Source organism: Numida meleagris, chromosome 2, assembly GCF_002078875.1.
Source record: "Numida meleagris isolate 19003 breed g44 Domestic line chromosome 2, NumMel1.0, whole genome shotgun sequence".
In the NCBI taxonomy this organism is placed as follows: domain Eukaryota; kingdom Metazoa; phylum Chordata; class Aves; order Galliformes; family Numididae; genus Numida; species Numida meleagris.
This window is the reverse complement of record NC_034410.1, coordinates 36,655,356-36,674,221: the sequence shown is the minus strand read 5'-3', so window position 1 is coordinate 36,674,221 and position 18,866 is coordinate 36,655,356.

The window sequence follows — 18,866 nt, the reverse complement described above, 5'->3', positions numbered from 1 at the left end:
TCAAATAGTAGATTGTTTTCTCCTTTTTATATGAATATCAATATAAGTTAGGTACAGCATGGCAGGGTTATATAATGCCACAACCAGTTACTAAAATAAAAAGTCATTTGAAAATACATCTTGCGGAATGAATTGATCTGGCAATGCTTCACAAATTTCTGCAAGAAACTTAAGGTATTACCTCTCTGAAGACTATTCATAAGATATGATGCTATCTTGAAAGGTTATTTAAATTCAAGGAACCCTTTAAGAAGTAATTAAGTTTTAAGACTATTTTAAGAGCTTGAGCTCTTTAAAAGCTGCAGGAATAAGCCTTTATTTGAAACAGTATCAATTCTTATTAAATTTGATGAATCTGAAGGATATTTCAGGGATATCTTCTGTTTAGTATCGAAAGAGGGACTCTAAAGATGCTCTGAGAACTTACTGCCACGGGAATATTGACAAATTACTCTATTTCAACACCAAAAGACTACTTATTTATGGGCTGAAGATGAAATTCCTGCTTGCTTGTGCAAGAAAGCAGAAAGCTGACAAGTGAGAAAATCTAAAAAGAATAAATTCTGCATTACACGGTAAAAACTGACAACAAACCCCTACCATTCCAGTACTGCAGTGACCTCACCATGACTGCATGACCAAGACTGAAAACCTAATGTTCCACCAGGAAACTGGATTAAAACTGAAATAGTGTTTTAATTTGAAATTGAAAAAATGATTGTAAATTGTAACAGTGGCAAAATGTTCTGTGTAAATTATGCTTGCTTAAAACGTGGTTCTGTACAGAGGCTGTAAATCAAACTGATTTTGGACAAATAATGAGACAATTGAAATTCAATAGGCATATTAGTGAATGAATTTGATACACTCTTGTGTATCAGATACCATAGAACTCAGATATAACCACAAATATTTGTTGTTTAAAGTACATTAGATTTTTCCATGGTAAAGAGGTAGAAGACTTCCATGCATTGGTGAGACTTCCTAACCTCTCTTGAAAGTTTCATTTACCAAAGATTTACCCCGAAGCATGTTTCATTTTCATTTTGGATGTTTAAGTATCTTGACATTGAGGTTAACCTCAGAGATCCCACCTGCAACTAAAGATTTTCCTTGGGGAAAAAAAGGTGTAAATGAAGTAGCCATTCTCTATTTTTGTTATGTTTTTTTTTTCTTTTTTCTTCCTTACCAGTAGCAGAACAATCATAGTTAATCACTGATAAACTCATCATTTTGCTTCATTTAAATTGTGAATTTTTTTGAGTTATACAACTGAGTTCATGATGGTCCCATCCATCATTTTTCTTTGAAAGAGAATCATTAAGATTTTTCCTGCTGTGTCTTCTTTCTCTAGGCTCTCTCTGGTAATTTTCGGGATGAAAATTCTTGATGCTTAGCTGGATGAAGCACCACCTTCTTCCCCTCATATAGGAAACTGAATAAATGTCCTTACTCTAATTCCCTAGGAAAGTATGTATTTGTGAATACAAAGAGTGAGTATGGCTTGCATAACTAAAGTTGGACCTTAGAATCCAGTTTATCTGCATGAGCCATAGAATTTTGAAATATTTAAATTTCTAAAATGATATCTTGTTTACTCGCACAGCTTGGTTTTTCCCTCTCTCAGTGCTCTTGTGGTAAAAGGAAATATATCTGCTCATGCTTTAATAACCAATTAACCAGTTGGGCTACCCCAACAACCATTTCTTGCTACTCCCAATATGATGAGACAACTCTAGGTAAAACAAACATTTCTATTTTACTTTATTTGCTCCTGACATTATGCCTATCTATCTTAATCCAGTTCACATGGATCTTGACTCTGGAGAAGGGGTTCAGGTTAACTTGATAACTTCTCTGCTTTGTTTCTTGTTGTTCCATTTTGATAGTAAATCAAAATGGCACTGTTTGGTCTGGCTGGAAAAGTTTCAAACAGTTAAGGCTCATTAAGTAATTTCAGTTAGATATTAATAGATCTAATTTAAGGTACCTCCACACAATACTTACGTTCATATATTACATCTAACTAATAGATGTGCATTCAGGAAATGACTTCTATCTAACACAGAACTGACGTAACACAAGATTTTGAGCAAAGCTTCTTACTAAAGTAAAACAGTAATGAAGAAGTGCCAACAATTTTAACAGGTATCTTAGTTTTGGTTGGAATAGAGTTAATTTTCTTTCTAATAGCTGATACGGCACTTTGTTTTGGTGTTAGGATGAAAGTAGTGTTTACAGCACACAAATATTTTAGTTGTTGCAGAGCAGTGACTATACAGATCAAGGACTTTTCTGCACAAGGAACTGGGAGGGGACACAGCCAAGTCAGCTGACCCAGACTGGTCAAAGCGATGTTCCACACCACATGATGTTGTACCCATAAAAATACGGGTAGTTGGGTGGAAGGACTGCTTTTGCTTAGGGCCTGGCTGGTGGCGAGCAATTGTGTTGAGCATCTTTATAAAAAAGTATTATAATTCCCTTTCCCTTTTCCTTTCCCTACTAATTTCCTTTCTGTTTTTTTTTTTTTCCCCTTATTAAACTATTTTTTTTCCCTTTAAAAAACTAAACTAAACTCAACCAACAAGTTCTCACACTTCTACCCTTTTCAGTGTTCTCCCTCATCCCACTGGGAATGTGAACAGCTTAGAACAAACAGCTGAGTGGTGCTTAGCTGGCTGTCAAGTTAGACCACAATAGCAAAGCATACAAATGAGTTCCCTGGTGATTTTCCTGAAAATCCAGGCACGATTCAACTAATCTCTCAGCAGTTTAGGTGCTGATTCCCAACCCATGATTCCATTCACTATTTTTAAACTGTTTTCTTTCACCCTGCAATGGCTCAAATTACTTCTTTTGAGGAATAGGGGTGATCTACCTACCACATTAGGAGGCATTTTTTCCATTTGCAGCCATCTGTGAGAGCCAAGCACAGAGCAATTCTGGCTCCACTCTAAAATTATGAGTATTTTTCCTGGTGCAGCCTAGGTTGTGCTCCCTGAGAGACATGGGCCTAGGCTTAATGCCCCCACTGTCCTCAGGGGGGCTGTCTACACATGTTGAAGTGCAAGACTGCCTTAAACACTGACCTTACCTACCAACAGTATTTTGGAGGCAATATCTTCCTTAATTATCAGTTCCCTGAGATATAATGTATTCCTTTATTTTTACTTATTTACATAGGTTGCTCTGAAAGTAATGCCTCCTATTTATTCCCATGGAAAATACAAGAGGTGCAAAGAACACAATAACACTATTTGATAGAGAAAATTCTCAGCTATAAAACAGCATTTTTCAACATAGTCACCACCAATGAGCAGATGCTATGCATTTTTCCCAGTGATGAACAAGCGCCTGCATGCAGTGCTTGTATAAATCTGCACAAGCAGAGGTGACCCACTGTCACTCTCACCACTGCTGAAATGCACCACCTACTGCCTCACTGTGTTCTCATCTGCTGTTTGGTCTCCATAAACATTCAGCAAGAGTCAATGAATGTCAGTGAGTGCCATTTTTTTCCACATGGAGGAATTCAGTTCCACACCTTTGCTTCAAATGCACTCCCATGTCAGACGCCATTCTGTCAGACTGCCCCTCTGCTGACACCTGTCACATGGCAACAGAATTTAGTGGAATATTGTTGGGAAGGTTCAACCTCTACTGCCATACCACAAATACTCACCTCTGATGTCGTAGGCCAACATAAAAAATCGGAGATATTACTTCAGAGCAGCACTCATGTTTTAAACTAAAATCACTCTTTTGTATTAGAAAATGTGCAGGTGTGAGTGTATGTGTGAAACACTCCAAGCTGACTTGATCATAAATTCTGGGTGATATAACATCTGAAAAAAATTATAATTTGAAAAGTTTATGGCATCTCAGAATTCTTGTCAGACGCTAGCTTTTTTTTTTTCTTTTTCTTCTTACAGTATTACTGTCCCTACAGGAATGATAGCTGATAGAGAATTATTAACTTAAATAGTTACCTGTAATCCCTGCAGAGCTTTTTTATTAATATAAAAGTTTACTAGATTGGTCTCATTGTGAGAGCCTGCTCATGTTACTCTGATTTCTGACAATGTAGTCCAGAAGTCCATAAATCTTCATGGCTCTGGGATTCCCAATATGTCCCATTATGATGAAAAAGTGGTGTCAGATGCAGCAAGTGTAAATAGTGTATAGAAGTTCAATAAAGTGTTTCATTCTTCACTTGTGAATTACAGCTCTACGGAACATAAATAAAACAAAGCAAGGAGAACTAAAATATGAGGAACAGGTGTATGTCATCTGCGTTATCTGGAATGAAATTGTTCCTACTGCAGTGACAAACTTTTCATCTTCCATTTGCATTCATGACCTCTGTTGTACCACTCTAAAATGCAGCTAGTTGAAAATATTATGTATGAACTCAAACAGTTAAATGATAGATTCTGTTATCCTACAGCTTTTCAATGGAGAAATAAGCCAGGCTGTCAGATACTGAGAGCTGTAGTACCTTGTTTATCAGACGGGTAAAGCTGGTGAGGGGAAACAGTCTATTTTAATAGATGGACTTTTTACTGTTGAAAGAAATTGTACTTTTGGTCACAAATTCTTTGTTGGTTGAGCCTAAGATTCTTCCAGTCCACCTGTTTGTTTTATTTGGAGTGTATGTGGATAGCTATTCTTTAAATTAATTTTACCACTTTGTATGCTGGAGGGTGCTCTTCCCCCTTACTGATTCACTATAAAAATACCCTCTTGAATGTGAAGAATATATGAAGATATGAGGAGGGAATCTGGCTGCCCGATAAGAAGCTGGAGATTATAGATGGTTCAGTATTCAGTTCACTATTTATATGTACATACATACAAATACATATAAAATAATATTTGTGCATGTGTTTGTGTATAATACAATCAGTATACAAATACAGAGAGAGATACAAGAAAGCTGAGGTATCTCTATCCAAACATGGTGGCTTAGTCTTTGGTGCAATTTAACTTTGTTTTCGTTTCACATGGGACAGAATAATTGGCTGGTCCATCATGGTGATTCCTTTAGTTATTTCTGAAGGCCCCGTGAAATCTCAAGTACGTTTTGTTGTCTGGAGGGCATCTGGCTGCATGGGGCTGTCTGTGATCTGAGGAAAATGTGACTGTTGAAAGAAAAAAATTGTTCTCAACATTTCTTCTTGGCCAAATCAGTCCATTTCAGTGATGGTGGTCATCACAGTGATGAGGTTGTTTCAAACTACAACGTAGATGAAGCCCAAGCAGCAGGGCTGCTGTTGAGGCCATGGGGGATGAGGCTGGTGGCAGAGGGAAATATACAGTAGATGTATGTGGTTGTTTTCAGGTTGCAGTGATGAACGCTTTCTTCCTCGTTCTCTGCTGGCTCTGGCACTGTGTGTTGGACAGCAGCTGCAAAGGAATTAGACTTCTTTTTTCCTTTCAACCATATGAAAAGGAAACCACCTTAAAAGCTACAGAATCAGATCTGGGGATTTGGATCTTTCAATGAACAAATATTCTCCCTCCAATAAGTAAATAAGTAAATCAAACTAGAATAAATATTCTGGAGAAGGCCTGATTTCTTCAGCATCTGCCATGATGGGATTTGCTGTTATATTGGTAATCATTTAGCAAAAGCTGTAGTGACAGAAGTGAAAAAGATTTCATAGAACACCAAATACAAGCTGCTGTGCTAAGCATATTGACATGTTGCTCTATTAGTAAGTGCGCCATCTCTGTCAATATTGGTCAGGATGTTTGCTCCGCTTGCACATATGAGCAGTGTATTCTAGAAATGCATTTGTCTTATGAAGAGTCTACTCTACACTTATTTATGGCCTGGTTATATCCACTGCCTCTTCAGCCTGCAGTGTGCTTCAAGTTCAACAACTCTTTTCTCCGTCTGTTCTCTGTACCCTGGTGTATTTATACACAGAAGTCCCAGAACTTCTCTGCCATTTTTCTTATTTATTTATTTTCCCTGGATTTGGGGCTTTTCATACATAATAACCTTAATTCCTCTGATCTTAGTCCTTCTCTGACCTGCAGTAGTCTTAATTCATCATGAAAACAGGTAACTGAAATTCATAAGCTTAATTCTAGATAGAGTCTTACAGAGGTCATGTACAGTGCTCTGAGTTCTTATGCCATTTGTGATGTGTCATATTGTATTTGTCTTTGTTGGTACTTACTGTTTGTAGTCATTGCAATCTGTGTGAGAATCTTTAGTAGAAATAGTTGTTACGTGCCAAGACTTTGCAAGATGAGATCTAAGATTATCTCTCCCTTACTAGCTGAAAGGAAAGCAAGCTGTAACAAATAGCTGGGAAGAGATATGATACACTATGGCCCTGGTCTTGAGCATCGAGACTCAGGAGTGTAGGCTGAAGTGTTTGGAATACCAATGCTTTTTATGTTGTGAATTATTTTATTGGTTTAGTTGCATTTATTTCACTCAGTATGTTTGATATCTCTCTATTGTGTCATCAGAGCTATTTATGACATTTACAACAGTGAGTGGCTTAATGTCATTTAGGTGGGTGCTCTAGTTTTCATGGGTGAGTGAGAAGTATGGCTAAAATCTTGAGCAAGACAGATCCCTGACTAGATTTTAAATAGTTTAAAATCTTCCTTGGTTGGTGTAGGTGGTTTTGGAGGTTTTTTGGGGGGAGGCGAGGGAGAAGTGGGAGGGATTGCTGGGATCAGATGGAGGTAGAGTGTATAGCAGTGTTCAGGTGTCCTTTTGGGCATTCTTCTATGGGATCTGGTTACATGAGCCAGCAATGGATATGAGCCAGCAATGTGCCCTCACAGCCCAGAAAGCCAACCATATCCTGGGCCACATCAAAAGAAGCGTGGCCAGCAGGTCAAGGGAGGTGATCCTGCCCCTCTACTCTGCGTTGGTGAGACCTCACCTGGAGTACTGCATCTAGTTGTAGAGTCCTCAGTGAAGGAGAGACATAGACCTGCTGGAGCGTATCCAGAGAAGGGCCACAAAAATGATCCAGGGAATGGAACACCTCACCTACGAGGACAGGCTGAGAGAGCTGGGGCTGTTCAGCCTGGAGGAGAGAAGGCTGCGAGGTGACCTGATAGCGGCCTTTCAGTATATAAAGGGGAACTACAGGAAAGAAGGAGACAGACTCTTTAGCAGGGTCTGTGGTGATAGGACAAGGGGAAATGGTTTCAAGCTTAAAGAGGGTAGATTTAGGTTAGATATAAGGAAAAAATCTTTTACAGTGAGGATGGTGAGGCACTGGAACAGTTTGCCTAGAGATGTGGTTGATGCCCTGTCCCTGGAGACTTTCAAGGCGGCGCTGGATAAGGCCCTGGGCAACCTGATCCAGCTGTGGATGTCCCTGTTCGTTGCAGGGAATTTGGACTAGATGACCTTTAAAGGTCCCTTCCAAATCTAAGGATTCTATGATTCTACATCTGGAATGAAGGTTTAGAATTGAAATGAGTTACATTGTAGAACAATTTGGCTTTTCCTAGGAGATTATACTTAGTATTCCATTCATAATTGTAGCAAGAGTTGCGCCATGTGCCCAATGTATTACTGATCTTGCTTAACAGCAGAAGCATAACTCTAGCAACTGCCTCCTCACTAAATTTACAGGTTAAATCAAGAGATGCCGCATTTGGCTTACACGCAAGATTGAGGTCAAGACATGTGTGCTTTTTTCTTATCCTTGCTACAGATCTGCTAGATAAGTGTGGGTCAGATTCTGCCCTTTAGTTTCTTTGTCTATAAAACTTACACACACGTATCATCATCAGTTTAAGTCTGTGACACCTTACAATTTGAGTTGAGCCATGGCCTTTGCCTCAGGAGTTTCAAAGCAAGTGGTAAGTTAAGGTGTATTGGCAATGCTGCAAAAATGTAGTGATTGTGAAGTTAATGAAACAAAAAATTAAAATAAATTAAGATATTCTGTATGTTACTTCAAATTCAGCAACTATGTCATTTACAATGGATTTTTTAAGGTTCTTTGCAGTAAGTCACATCTTCTGGCAGATACACTGGCTGTACCTTCACTGAACCACCATAATGAGTTATCTGTTTTTTAGGAGCAGAAGGGTTAGAAGCATGTCCATATTTCACTTTTGTTAAGTTTCTGATTCTTATTTCTTTTAAGAGTTTTCTAAGGTTCTCTATAGGACCAAGAGCTTTCATGTGTCTTTTTCTCCTCATTGCTCATTGCCAGGAGGGTAACGAGGCCTGCTTTAGAAATGCTGTGTGAGTGGCAAGCAGCTGAGCAATCTGATTCAGTGTATCGCTGCACACAGCACTGTAAATCTGGCAGGCCTAATTATACACCGAGGGATAATGACAACTCCATATGGAATGGAAAATTGTTTGCACGTAGATTTTGCTTCTTAATTCTTCTGGTCTTCCTGCAGTTAGTAGGAAGGCAGCAGACTCCAAAACTAACAGCAGCACTACTTCTTGTCCAGCTGGCATGGGAGAATTAATTTCACATGAGCCAGCTGGCTATCTCCTTGCCTCCTTTCACCTATGAGACTGAAATATGTCATCCTTGAGATATGACCAGACTCTTGGAACTTATCACTAGTTCTGGAAAAGAAACAGCAATATTAGTACTTTGTATATGCATTGTACTTTGTATTGATTTGGGGATACATGAAAATGAAATATACATCTATGTATGTATATGCTTTATCTATCTTTATGCATAGATGTTAAAACTAAAATATATGCCAATGAAGCTTCAAGTATATAAAGAGAAATCTGGAAAAAGAACCAGGAAATGAAAAAGCCATGGTGCTTGATTTTCATTTTGACATGACTGTCTTGCTTTAATTATAAGTTGGATTATTTAAATCTGCAGCCATATTTATTCCATGTATGTAATCATGAACACTGATATTAGGAGGATCAGTGTATTTTCATTTCCTGTATTTGGAGATTTAATTTATTACCCTTCAGTACAGCATTAGTGGGTTTTGTATTTATTTTCCTTTTCTAAATAAATACAAATAATATGTAGAGAGATAATATTTTTAAATTTATTTTTCAATAACATTGTTTTATAAGTAGTCCTTCCAGGCTGTGAAAGTCACGTATCTAGAACAATAAACTGAATGGGACATTATAACATATATTGATGTTGCTATTTGGCTGAATCTTGATTTTACAGAGGCAGCAATGCTACCAGGCTAAGCCATGAATCTTTCCCAATAGAATGTAAAATTCAGAGAGAATTGAAAGTGATAAAGGTTCAGAGAAGTCCTCCTTTTTTAGTATGGTGCTAGATCAATATTTAAGTTACTTCTTTTAATGTAACTTGTTCCATCCAGGTCTAACACCGCACTGGAGTTAGATTTTGGATGACACAGGAACATCTCATGCTACTGAGCTCCTTTTCAAAGCACGAGGAATAAATGGAGTTATTCTGTGTGCTGCTTTCTAGCTGCTCAAAATGTAGAAAATGATGAAATAAAGCAGGTTTAGAATTATGCAAGCTAGCAGGAAAAAAAAATGAAATAAAAGCATTTTTTAAAAAATGCTGAGTATTCTTATCTTGCATCTCACAAACAGCAGATGTGACACAAACTTCTCTAGCAAGAATCCAAGATGCCTACAATGCAGTGGCTTATTAAAAGCAACCAACCCTCCCCCTTCTCCCCGATCCTGTGTAGGTAAATGATGTTATTTGTCCACTGGATGCCTGCTCCTGCTGCTGAGTGCCTTAGCTTATACTGACTAAAACAAGGCCTTTACTTAAATAAGCCTTTAAATAGGGCTACATTTTTGTTTAAATGAAGTAAAATATTAGAAAACATAACTTCCTTTTATATACATGGTAGTGAATGAAAACTGTAGCAATGAAATCATGAGAATCCCCTTATTTATTGTGAATATTCAATTTGTGAAGACAGGATTTTGAGTAATTAAAATGAAGGGGCTACAGATTTTAAGTCATTACATATTAATTAAGGTCCTGCTCCCTCAGTTTTTTCAGAGCAATATTTACAATGTTACCTAATGACTATAAATAGTCTTTTATGGTTGAGCAGAGCAAAGAGCTTCCAAGAGGAACCTCAAAGGGTATCAGGTGCTGCTTGTGTGAGGGTTGCTGATTGTGCGCTGCTCAGTGCTCTCATCTGTTCTGAATGTTTGTCATCTGCTCCTATGATCTCCATCTTCTAGCTGAAGAAAACAGTCTCTTAATGCTTATTGCACCTGACATTGTGAATAATAAATGTTTAGGGTACTGAGAATGGAGCCAAGTAAATCACATGTGATATCAAGAAAAGAACTCAATGTCCTTGTCAGAATTTTTGTATGCTGACTTTGAAAGCTCGTCAACACTGTCAAACTTACAAAGATAGTGAAATAAAAATAGGGTGTTTGCTCCTTCTAAAATGCCTTAATTAAGGTCTTCACACCTTTTGAAAGTTTTAACTGTGATTATTGCTGTCAGTGATGAACAGCTGTTCAATTAGCTTCAACTGCAGGCAGTTCTTAAAGGTATCTGACACCCAAATCTTGTGCAGTAACTTTTCAGCCAAAGTGTCTGCTAATCGGTGTTATAGAGATATATTTACGAATGTATATATCCATAATAAGCACAGTAGATCTCAACTAATAAGATCTCCATTAGTTGGATTCTATACATAAAAAGAGATGTAGTACAATTACGAAGTCCCAAGACTTCCAGACAATGGATTACATTATGAAGGTGCTTTTAACACTTTTGAAGTAAAATCTGTTGCTGGACATTAATTCCCTGAAAATTACTGGCAAATGCATTGCATTTATGGAGGTATTCAACCGTATGGATGACACAGGTGAAATGACTTTCATTCTAATTTGTCTTTGTGCATGGTTTATAATATCCTTCCAAATTACTTCTGGGTGTGCAATTTTTCATGCTAGTTCTTTTCTCAGAAGTGCATTTTTTCAAAGGATTTCAAAGAAAATCATTTTTAGCTCTGAGTGAGCTGAGCGTGAAAAGGATTGTTCTGACACACTTTTATGCTCTGCTTGCTCCAGAAACATTTAAATATAAAAACTGCCGTTGTGATGGGTAAGTTTCAGCCTCTTGCAGAAGGTGTTATAAACATATAGAAATAATACTAAAGCAATAAGCATAAACGCTGGCTAAAAGAAAAAAAGTTAAGCAAGGACAGAATAACCATTCCTTAATTCAGTTGTGTTCTGTGTACAGGTTAGGACACCATCTGAGTGATAATGTACTATTATTTTTTCCTGTCCTTTATTGTCAGGTATTGTCTTCCCTTACTGAGTCTCTCTTATCATGTTTCTCTTTCCAGATCCAGTTTTGTTTCCCATTAGTTTTTTACTTTATCCATCTAGACTCATTTCCATTAACTTCTCAATATTTCCTTACCTCACATTCATTCCTACGTTCACCTTCACTCCTGGATATCTTTGCCTCTGGCGTTTTTTTGACTCTGCTGTCCTATGTTATCTTCTTGCCGGGAAGAAATGAAACCATAACAAACAATATAAAAAAAAAATCTATGTGGAATTTCTTATGTGCCTATCTTATGGTGTGATTTACCCATGAGAATATATTTGGGAACAAACTGTTGGAGTGGCAGAGGAAAGTCTTTCTCTCAGCCCAGTATAACCCATCCTTTCATTTTGCAGGCCTATCCTTCTGTCTGATTGTGGTTTTCCCCTTCTTGCTGCAATCTGAACGAATGGGGCATGTCTGCCTCATTTTGGTGTCCTTTTGTCCAGATCTTGCTAGGGCCCCAGGACTTTTTGTCTCAGAGGCATCACCAAGAACCTACTTGCCTCGTGTTCTCTTCCTCTGCAGCTTAGTTGGTATACCCTGCTAAGCCTGCTGCTTCTGTAGTTGAAAATGGCTTCTGGAATATTGTCTTGTTAGTACAGCAAAGGTTGTTAGTACCAAACAAGCAGGAAAGCATGAATTTTGGCCATCAGAATCTTTTTTTATAGTCTTCTGTCTTTGTAAGAAAAAGATCACAGCACTATACCACATTTGTTTTAGAAAACTCAGCATACCAGTAATTAAAAGTGTACTAATAGATAGTTCTAAAAAAAAAAATACTAGAAAGGTCTGCTGGAGTAGCCTATCTATAGATAAAGAAAAAAAATAGTTTCACCAAACACGTGAACATGAAAATTGTGTACAACTTCTCTTCTGTGCTCTTTTTACCCTGACCTGTCTCATGTGTATTTCCCAACCTCTACCTCCACCTATTTATTAAACTGACTTTTTTCCACATTCTTCTAAGTTAAATTGCTTTAGGTCTGCGGGGCAGGTTACTGCATGTACATGGCATCAACCGGAACAACCCCTCCAGGCTTGTGGGATATTGCTGACCTCCACTCTGCACTCCTGCTATTTGGGGTGATCTGCCTGCTGGGAGGTATGAATGTACTGAGCAAACCAAACCAAACCAATAAGTTCAGCTTGCTGCATGAATGTTAACCTTAATTTAACTTGAAAACTTCCAGAGCTTTCCCACTGATATCATGAAAAGAGATTTGTGTCAGTCAAGCCTTGTTTTTCCTTTGCTCTCATGAGGCTTGATGTGTGTGGCCTTGTGTAGTCCATTGCAGTTGTGGGTCAGGTCCGGGTGGCCCATGATACCTAGTGGGTGGTTGTACCCTTAATCTGAGTTGTTGGTTTATACAGCTGGTAACTGATTCCTGAATGGTCTTTTTGGACTCGTCTGAGCCTGGACATCTTTGTGGCCCCACTGTTGAGCTCTGTGTACTTTTATGTTAAAAAAAATAGTATGTTTTGAGAACCCAGGCAGTAACATGAACAGTAATGGATGAAGCATATTTCTAGCAATCTGCTCCAGTAGCACTGTATGGCAGAATCTCATGTGCCAGACCTTGGTCTCAGCAAGCTCTGCAAGAGTGCAGCCAGCACTGGAGCTCAGGCACTCCCTTGAAGAGGGTCATAGGTCGGCGGTGTCCATTTGACTCTGCTTGTCTGGGAAATGGGCCTGTGGATGGTCCTGTTGATGAACTGATTTCTCAGTTGCATCTCGTGATTCATATTGTGCATTGCCATTTCAGATCATATTATTTTATTTCTCTCTGCCTGTTTTTTCCAGCCTGTCTGTCTCTGTGCTGCTGTGGCCTTTTGTTTTCTCTTCTAATTTACTTTTAGATAGAGTGGGATGGAGACCCTTGTCGGATAATCTGTCTGGTGGTTAAAAGACGCCCTTGCTCTTAGCTAGGCAATCTCTTACCTCAATTTGGTCCACAAAGACATGAAAATATTTTTCTCTCTGTCAGAGCAGAGTAAAATATTTAATGCTTTCCAATATTAAAGTGTTTTTTCTGTGACTTAAGCAACAATTGATAACAGATTAGCTCCTATGCTAAAACTTTATACACTATGTGCTATTTTTGGGCTCTGGACTGGTGAGGTGAAGAGAGATGATAAGTCACTCCCCTCCTATGAATCTGTTTTCCCTCATATAAAAGTTCTGTCTGTCTTTCTGATGTGCTTTGAAATCCGTTGCTGAGAAATATTACTTTAGAGTTAGACATCTATAATTATAATCAAATCCATATGAGCATTACACATGAGAAGAAGGCAGCCTGATAGAATATATAGCTGCAAGTGTAAAGAAATCAGGATATTCCAGCCCCTACTGTAGATGACACCACAGGCATTTTTAGTACAGATATTAGCTGTTCATTTTGAGAATAAAGCAAAGAATGTGGGGAGCTGCAACGCTACATATTAAAATTCCTCTCTATTTAATTTCTCTGCCATGATTTTGTATTAGCTTAATCCTTTGACCTAAATTTGAAGGACTGAAAACTGAAGTCATGCTTGAGTTCAGAGCTGAATATCCTACTGAATTTTGCGAATGGCATGAGATTGGGGAAAAGGGGCAAGGGTGAAGACGTGCATAAAATCTGGAATTAAATCAAAGAATCCAACTTTTTTTCAGGTATAGCTTCTCCTCTGACAGCTACTATTTTTAATCCTATTAGATTATTCTTTCTTGAACCATGAGAACCTGGTGTACTTATTTGTCATCTAATAAGTTTAAGAATTTCAGTCAGACACACTAACTTTCCACGGGATTACAAAAGTGAAAATGTTTTGTTGAATAAATTCACATTAGCTACAGTTGACTGCAAACTAATTTTAACATATGAACACACCTGAAGCATGAAGTGTCAAATGAGAATGTGAATCTTAGTTATTTCCTGATTTCAGATATGTGGACTAGCAAACGGGATAAATCAGCATGTAATTCTGTAGACGAAAAAGGTTTCAGATCTGCCTCCAAAATTCCAGCTGCTCCTTCTGTTAATCTCACTTCCCTTGCTGATCCTGCCAGGATACCTCAGGACAGTCCAAGGACATGCACAGGCTGCTGTCTGAATAAAGATTTGTTCATCAAAGTAGTGTCTTCTCCTTTATTTGATTTTAATTTTATGATGTATTGGTTCCAGTCCTTGGAATCAGTGCAGAAAATTATAAATAAATAAATAAAAACCTTGACTTCATTTAATAGGTGTTACATAAAATATCCTTAATGTGATTTTCTTTGATTTATTTTTTTAGGAAAGAAGGAATGTCTTTATTTCAAATATACTGGCTCAAGCTCCATGGTAAAGGAGCAATAAGGTTGGAAGTTGCATAATTCATCAATTTGGAAATGCTTGTGCAGCCTAGTTCTGTTCTATTTGTCTGCATCATGATACTATCTTATTGCATTTCAGTGCCATGTTATAAAAGCTCAGAACAAATGCTTGTTTACAAGTGAACAAAATTAGAACCTATGCTGAGTTAGTATAAATTGAATTAGTAAAATGAAGATTCTCCTTTCCTGAACTGCAACCATTTTTTTGCTACTGCCAGTAATAATAATAAGTAGCTTCCTGAGGTCTTAAAAGGATTATGACCATGTTGTGCCACAGTTCAAAAGTACCTGGTGAATTGCTGTAAATTTCCTCTGAAAATTTATTGAGTTTAGGGGGACACATCACAGTCAGTATTTTAGAGCACCCTGTATGATTTTGTTGTTATAGCTAACTGGTAGCTATTCATATGCTGTGTTCACTTGCTTCTTTGCACAGCTCACACCTAGACGCAGCTGGAAGAGCAGCAGGAGACCAACCATCCTTTACACTTGCTCAGAAATGGATAGTGGTCCTGACACAGCCAGGATTCCTGTATAGGTCTCCGGAAACTCCTTAGGGGTCCCTTGTGTCAGCAGGTTCATGTATAACCCTGTTGTTTTTGTCTGTATACAGAAGCCCACTGCTTCTCTGGGTATGGTCAGAGTGATGCTACCACTGATTGATTGATTCTAGTATGTGCAGAGGGCCTTAGATTCACCAGACTCCTGGGGTCCTGAGCTTAGCTGTTCTTGGGAGACTCTTGCCTCATGGCATGTATGTTTCTTCTTTGCCCATTGATTTCTGGTTGCTGTTCCTCTATCCATGCTCATAGGTCCCCAAGGAGCCCATTAAGGCAGACTCTTGCAGAGAGGTTTCTGTGGCAGGAACAATGCTGATGAGGTGCTGCCCATACCCGGGGGAGGCAGAACATACATTAGAGAAAGGAAGAAATAATCCTGCTGTGTAGCTGGGAAGTGGGCTGCAGGGTATTACTGACTCGTCTTACCCCGGCACTAAGCCTTTAGCAAGCCCGTGCACTACCAGCACAGCCCAGGATGTCTTTATCCTCCTTGCTCAGTGTTTCACTCTTGAGAAGTGGCAGCCCTGTGGTTTTCTAATCCCATTCTTCTTGCTTTGCTGCAAGATATGCTGTTACAGTGTACGAGGGCAGCCCCGAAAATAATGCCTCTTATTTTATTAAGTCGCCCCACAACATCAAAGGTGGATGTTGTGGTATGGAAGTGGAAGCTGAACCTTCCTGACAATATTCCATTAAATTTTGTTGCTGTGTGACAGATGACAGCATAGGGGCAGTCTGAGAAAATGGCGTCTGACATGGAAGTGTCTCTGAAACAAAGGTGTGGAATTGAACTCTTCCATGGAGAAAAAGTTGCACTTGTTGACAATCCTTGCACTTGCTGAACATTTATGGAGACCAAACAGTGGATGTGTGCACAGTGAGGCGGTGGGCACTGCATCTCAGCGGTGACAACAGCTACAGTGGGTCACCTCTGTGGTGATTAAGAGAAGTGATTATTGAGGCTGTAATTAACTATAATTTGTTTTGCAGGAGTCCATTTATTTTACAAACCCCTGTCTTCCTACTATTCCCCAAGGGAATAGCCCAAGGGTAAGTAGCACTTGACAAATCTCTGATTTTATTCTGGTTGCTGTTAATATTTCTGTAGTTAACACCGACAAAAAACATGCTTCAGGATAAAAATTTTGACTGCATTGATTTGGTGGTAATGGTATCAGCATTAGATTCTGCTGAGGACACAAATCATGACTAAGCCTAACACTGTAACTTCGTGTTGACCTCTTCTCTAGTTCTTTTTTTTAGTCTCTGAAAGCTCATTAGATTTTATAGAGAAAAGACTATGTGGAAATTGCTTTTATCTTGGGTAAATTCCTTCATATAATATAGACTGTATCTATAGTGTTTATAGACTGACCATGAAACATTGCTGCTTTCGAAAATACCACAGTATGTTTTGAATGAAAAACATCTGGACCTCATTCTTTCTTTTTGTGTTTGCACCTGGTGCTGTGCCGATATAAATTCCTAGTGACTGTAATGGTTTCAGGATTCTGCCACTGGTCCACTACACCACTGGGGATCTGCAGGATTTGTACCTCAAAAGAGATGAGATGAGCAAATTTCTGGCTCTTCCCTCATCTGAGTTAAAAACTAGACATGCAGTGAGAATAGATTCATCTGTAAGATCTATTACCTGTCCCTACAATACCTGATGTTGCACCAGTCTAACAGGGAAAAATGAAGACAAATAATCCTTCACTCTGTGCCTTGTATTCCTTTGAGAGAGTGTGGTTCTCTGATGACACAAACTCAAAAGCAAGTATTCTTCTCTGAGGCATCTTAGTTACTATGCTTTTTCTTTTTAAAAAAAATGTTTAAACAAGGTTTTGGTTAAGTCATTTTCCTTTACAGTTAAAATATACCTCAGGTGTATTTAAAGTGTCTTAATGCTGTTCTTTTCAACTCACTTTATACTGATGGTAGTGAAATTCATTTGAAGTTCCTAATCTCAGTAACATTCCTGAAGACTCTTACTTCCTCCTCCCGATATGCTTAGGAGTATTTATATATTGGATAAACTGGATAAACTTATTTTAAACTATACTTACAAGAAGGCATTATATGGAACAGGAATGGCTTAGATGTTCAAACTGTATGTAATTAACTAAATTTGAATGCCTTCTTGAGATGAAGGTTTGATGATCTCTGTGTTTGATATGTAAACGTCCTATTGCTGATGTTGTTGGGAAAGAAATAATAAAAGAGACAGCATAGAAATCTTTAGCTGTTACTAGACTCTGTGTTTAACCACTGGTTGAAGTGATCTTACTGTTTTTAATCTGTTACTTGCAGCAAAAATATTCTCCTATTAATACTTGGAAAGACTCTAGACCTTCTGGGAATTTAGGGATGGGAAAATGGCACTAGAACTTGGCTGATCAAAAAGTGTGGAGTAAAATTTTGGCTGTTAGATGGAACAGATCTTAGAGGACCTTGGAGACATGTTTGGGCTTTGAAAAACTAGTGGTCTTTCCCAAGAAGAAAATTAGTTGAGCCTTTGCTTTTGGAGACCAAGAAAAGGAAAAATTCTGAAATATTCTATTACATACTGAAAAGATTCAGACTATACTGAAAGACTTAGAACAGAGAATTCATGTCAAGTAGGAAAAACTAGAAATGATAATTAAACGGAAGCACTGTATTTTTTCTTGTGTAATTCAGTTCAAAGTCATGGCTCAAGAAAGGCATCTGATCAATAAAGTCTTGCCCTGTTTAACTATAATAGAATGACTTGATTAACATCTGAGCCAATTTCCCCACAGTACCTCAGACTTCGAGTAGGCAGAAAAGGAGTTGAGTCTCCAGACTGATTTAATGCATAGCTAAAAATGAGTAGTTAGAAATGGAAGGAGAAATATGGAGTGGTTCCATCAAAAAGCTTAATACAGTGAAACAAGCAAGTATAAACTACTTTAAAATGTTGAGAATGTTTTTAACAACGAGTTTTGCTTAAAGAATATATTGAAATCATAGGAGATAAGTGCCTAACCTACTTTTACAAATTGTACTTGGGTGCCTTACTGTCTTTGTATATCTAAGGAAGATTGAATTTTTGTCAGGTGTGACAAAACCTAACCTAAGTGTGTTAATATGCCTTAATGACCCTGACCAGCCTCATATGGAACTTTCAACCCACACCCTGTTCATGGCTCAGAAGCATTGAGTTCAGCCCATGAGTCATCAGCCCCTTGCTCTGGTCTACCCTGGAGGAGGGCTGGCCTGTAGAGTACTCACAGCCAGTTCCTTGCTTGGCTATAGACATCTTAATCCAAACCTCAGTCTGTGGACAGATGTCCTGGCTTTATCTTAGACTGTTTTATATTTTTAGACTGCCTCATCTCCATGGAGCTGCATTATGATCTGGACTCTCACTTGGCCACTACCTTGGGGTCTGCCTTTGGGAAGCTGAGGGTGATGGATTGGATGGATGGCCTCTATGGGGACCCCCAACCACTACTGGCTCAGTCTCCATTAGAGAGCAGACCTGCTCTTTACTTCTTGATGGTTTCTGGGTTTACTTATTTATTTCCACCCCTTGCCTTTTTTTTTTTCTCATGATAAAGTAAATTGTATTCTGAGGACTTTTCTTTCTGTCCACTGGCTTCACAGAGATGCCTTAGATTTGATACCTAACCTTTAATC